Below are 5,313 nucleotides of genomic sequence, written 5' to 3'. Positions count from 1 at the left end.
TTGTAATAAATTGTACAAAGGTGAAGCCAAGTTTCGCATTCAAGAGAAATCTGACTTATTTACCCGTGAAAAAATTTAATGTCGCTTATATTTATACGTTCTCTAGAGCATTTGCATCTCGGTCCGGCTTTGTATAATAGTCGAGATAGGCAATGATTCTACTGTATATTATTTATCTACAGTGGCTCACACAAACAAAAATTATTTGTAACGTATGAAAGTATGAAGATTGTGAAATGTGGGAATTACGAATACGGTTGTACATAGTTTCCACGCGTCAAATCTAAGCATCTCACGTTAATCTTTACCATTTCCAAAAAGTGGGTAATGTATAAGATATTCTAAATATAGTTTTTTCATGTGGCTGAACGTCGCCCTCGTTTCTTGGTTTCTTAAATTTTTTTTTATGATTTCTTCGTTTTTTATCAAAAAATTCGTATTTTTTATCCTTTTTGGCCAACCGTCTTGGGCTAAACGGAAAGCAGGTTGTCCTCGTCTGGGGTGGGAGAACGTCATAACGAAAGATTTAAAGGAAATGGGAACTTCCTGGGAGGGTGTAAAGAGGGAGGCTTTGAATAGATTGGGATGGAGGAGGAGCGTGCGTATCTTTGTTGGCCTCAGATGGCTTGGTGCTGTGGTGAGTTGTTAGTAGTACTAGTTTATTAAACGTCATAATAATAGAGATGAATATATCTAATTATGTATAAATGTCACGAAGTTATACACGATATATTTCCTAGACGACTGGGGAAAAACACATAAAGACATGAACGAACACGAAGAAAGACCTTTATCTATCAAACACTGAATGCAGAAGAGATAAAATTGACGGAATTATGAAAGTGGGTATTCCTTAGAAATACCCACAATAAGAATTAGAAATACAACCGAAAAACAAACATGTTACCAAGTTTTCACATAAATAGTAAATAGAGCGAGAAACTGTCTTTTCCATTGCTATATACTCGTATGTCCATATGTCCCTACTCAAACCTTGCATCCAAAGAGCTAAAATAAAATCAAAGGAATGCCTTAAAATACCGTTTTTTCTTAGGAATTTGTACACCAACCAACCATTAAACAGATAACAATACATAAGATGATACTTCACCATAGCTGTCCATTTACCTTGTTTCCTGCTTATCGAAGTTTACATAGTTTCGGTAAGGCGTAGTTTGCCCGAAAACAGAGATATAAGGGGCAGAACTTGTAGGGCTGCTTTATTAAAAACGACACTATCGCAAACAACTTTCCTAATCTGGATACTTCACTGAAAAACTTCACTCCACCGAAAATACTTCACTGAAAAAGAAGCAAAATTTATCACTCATTGGTTGTATAAAATCAAAATAGATTCTCTGTTAAGATATCTTAACCTAGAATCACCATTTATAGCAATTGACCCTCTGAATCGATTGGTGGCGTCTGGAACATCGCTAAATTTTTTATTTTTTTTATTCAGCCCTGTTCGAAACACAACATTTGTATTTACATCCATGCAAACTAGATCAGCTGTCAGTTGCTCAAAACTTACTTTCGCATAAGAATTTGTTTTTGGTTTTGAAGTATATTGTTTTTATATCAAACTCAAATTCAAACGTTTTTATTGTCAAACGCCTTACATTGTCATGTCGATCGGTGGCAGTTCATTTTCATAATAAAAGATAAGGCACTAAAGTTATAAAAATCACAGCCATAGCCATTGTCATACAAATTTATTTGGTAGCTCGAAATATCACAAACAGGGTCAAATTAAAACCTAGGGTGGTTAAATATCCAACTATCTGAAAAAAAGTAAGTTCAAATTAAATAAAGATACTTTTAAAATCAACAACGAATAAAAAGAATGATGAACTAAAACAATTAAATATGTACAATTATTGACGAGTGAGTGTACTTTAAAAACCTTGACAAACGAGAGAACGAAACTATTGGCGTAACGCACATGGCTGGCTGTTATCGCCTGAATTTTAGGCACCGGTTCAGGTGCTTGTCACGGAAACCCGTGACGCGAAGGGAGATACTCAGAGGGTGGAATTTCACGAAGCCGCGGAATTGCCAAAATACCGACACTAAACTTGAAACGCAATTCATCACGGCGTACCGAAAGAGTTTGTAAAGGAAAATTGTTTTAAAAGGGAGCAATAAGGGACTTTGGGAGGTTTAGAAACTACCAGAAGATCTCGGTATTGGATAAAGCCGAGTATCGGATAAAAATCGATATTGGATAAAATATAATGGAATGGATCGATTTTATCCTCTCACTATTGGTGTGCTGGATTTTGGATCCTTTGTCCGAGAGGGCGAGGGAAACGTAAACTTTAAGGTTCAAATCTTAGATCAGACAAATTTTTGTCTTGGAGAAGATTAAAAAGTTGAAAATAATTGATTTTTTTTTAAACTTGTTTTCAAACAGGGCTAAAAATGCAAAGTAATTTTTTCTCGAGAATCTATGAATATAAGTGAAAGTGATGGGCACAAAATGGATTGGGACTTATACTTGAAGTCCTTTTTGCTTAAACTATAGGAGAGCAGAAAAATAACATATCGAAACTAGCACAGGAAACGTAAACTTTAAGGTTCAAATCTTAGGTCAGACAAATTTTTGTCTTGGAGAAGATTAAAAAAGTTGAAAATAATTAATTTTTTTTAAAACTTGTTTTCAAACGGCTAAAAATACAAAGTAATTTTTTCTCGAGAATCTATGAACATAAGTGAAAGTGATAGGCACAAAATGGATTGGGACTTGAATAACTTGAAGTCCTTTTTGCTTAAACTATAGGAGAGCAGAAAAATAACATCGAAACTAGCACAGGAAACGTAAACTTTAAGGTTCAAATCTTAGGTCAGACAAATTTTGTCTTGGTGAAGATTAAAAAGTTGAAAATATATTTTTTTTTTGTTAAACCTGTTTTCAGACAGGGCTAAAAATAGAAAGTAATTTTTTCTCGAGAATCTATGAATATCATAGGCAGCGCGCTAGCGCTGCCTAAGTAAAAAACGATGTGCGCACAATCTATTGTTTTTGTTTTTTTTTCCTCCAAACTCAGGTACTTCGTATCGAAGGAGTTGTCGTAGAAACTTCGAAAAGGGCTCATCCGATTGGAAATGGGAGTGGCTAGTGCCCTTTTTAATAGTCGAAAGTGATTGGAGGGCAACTAGCCCCCTCCAGGGCCCATCATTCCCCTAAACACATCCAATAAAAATTTTGAGATAGCCATTTTGTTCATCGTAGTTGATTTCCAGATAGAAATATGGTTTTGAGAAGGACACTCCCTCAAAACTCTCAGGGCAAGGGTTTTAAGCTATCCCCTGGGGGCATATACGGTTTTTATAGAAGGTGTTGTCGTATAAATTTTTAGACAGGCTCATTCGATTTGAAATTCGAAGGGCTAGTACCCTTTTTAATAGTCAAAAGTGATTGGAGGGCAACTAGCCCCCCCACGCCCATCATTCCCCCAAACACATCCAATAAAAATTTTGAGATATTCATTTTGTTCAGCGTAGTTGATTTCCAAATAGAAAATATGTTTTTGAGGAGGGCACTCCCCCACAACCCTTAGGGCAAGGGTTTTAAGTTATGCCCTGGGGGGCATATAAAGTTTTTATAGAAGGCGTTGTCGTAGAAACTTCAAAACAGGCTCATTCAATTGGAAATTCAAAGAGCTAGTGCCCTTTTTAATAGTTGAAATTGATTGGAGGGCAATTTGCCCCCCCCCCACGCCCATCATTCCCCCAAACACAGCCCATCAAAATTTTGAGATAGCCATGTTGTTCAGCGTACTTGATTTCCACATAGAAAATGTGTTTTTGAGGAGGACGCTCCCCCACAACCCTCAGGGCAAGGGTTTTAAGTTATGCCCAGGGGGCATATAAGGTTTTTAAAGAAGGCGTTGTCGTAGAAACTTCAATAAAAGCTCATTCGACTGGAAATTCAAAGGGCTAGTGCCCTTTTTAATAGTCGAAAGTGATTGGAGGGCAACTAGCCCCCCCTCCCCACACCCATCATTCCTCCAAACACAGAAAAATTTTTAGATAGCCATTTTGTTCAGGGTAGTTGATTTCCAAATAGAAAACATATTTTGAGGAGGACACTCCCCCACAAGCCTCAGGGATTATAAGTCATGCCCTGGGGGCATATAAGGTTTTTTTTGAAATCTTTGTCGTAGAAACCTGAAAAAGGGCTCATTCGATTTGAAATTCAATGGGCTAGTATCCTTTTTAATAGTCGAAAGTGATTTGAGGGCAACTAACCCACTTCTCACGTCCACCTTTTCCCCAAACACATCCAATCAAAATTTTTAGATAGCCATTTTATTCAACGTAGTTAAACGTTTTGGAAATTAGGTTTTTAAGGATGACAACCCCTCCACCACAGCCCTCAGGGCAAGGGTTGTAAGTTCTGCCCTGGGGGCATATAAAGTTTTTATTGAAAGCGTTGTCGTAGAAACTTCAAAAAGGCTCATTCAATTGGAAATTGATTGGGCTAGTGCCTTTTTTAATAGTTGAAAGGGATTAGATAGCGACTAACGCCCCTCTCACGCCCACCTTTTTCCCAAACACATCGAATTAAAATTTTGAGATATCTATTTTCTTCAACGTAGTCGAAAGTTCTGGAAATCTTGTCTTTTAGGATGATAACCCCCTCAGAGCCCTCAGTGCAAGGGTTGTAAGTTACGCCCTAGGGGCATATAAAGTTTTATTGAAAGTGTTGTCGTAGAAACTTCAAAAGGGCTCATTCGATTTGAAATTTGAGTGGCTAGTGCCCTTTTTGATAATCGAAAATGATTGGAGGGCAACTACCCCCCCCCCCCTCTACGCCAATCATTCACCCAAACACATCCAATCAAAATTTTGAGATAGCGATTTTGTTCAGCGTAGTTAATTTCAAGATAGAAAATATGTTTTTGAGGACACTCCCCCACAGCCCTCAAGGCAAGGGTTTCAGGGCAGAAGCGACACACACACACAGAGACGACACACATAGAGATAATACACATAGATACACATAGAGATAAGGTTTTTACTGAAATTAATTAAAAAAAACTTTTTCCCAAAAATAAGTTTTTCAAAGAAAAGTAAAGAACTCCATTAAACAAAAAATGAGCAAAAATAAAATCAAATAATCTACCAAGCGTGAGACTACCACAAATCAGCATCGATAAATAAATGAAACCCAAAATGAGCAGAAATTACAATAAATAAGCGAGTCAAACTCAAAACGAGCCGAAATTAACATAAGTTGGGCTCAAAACCCCTATGCCATCCCAAGGCCAGAACATAATTTGCACTTTACTGAAAAAAATATAAATG

The 5,313-nt window shown here is 37.0% G+C and overlaps 1 long non-coding RNA gene across 1 annotated transcript in view; it reads left to right on the top strand.

The window, feature by feature from the left end:
* LOC148945712 (uncharacterized) overlaps positions 1–5,313 on the top strand; it is a 263,265-nt gene that overhangs the window by 200,224 nt on the left and 57,728 nt on the right. The gene's annotated exons all lie outside the window — the stretch shown is intronic.

This window comes from Artemia sp. Qi Xiang Cuo, chromosome 12 (assembly GCF_049724085.1).
Source record: "Artemia sp. Qi Xiang Cuo chromosome 12, ASM4972408v1, whole genome shotgun sequence".
Classification (NCBI taxonomy): Eukaryota; Metazoa; Arthropoda; class Branchiopoda; order Anostraca; family Artemiidae; genus Artemia; species Artemia sp. Qi Xiang Cuo.
The sequence above is the reverse complement of the archived record's forward strand: the minus strand, read 5'-3'. Positions and strand labels throughout refer to the sequence as shown.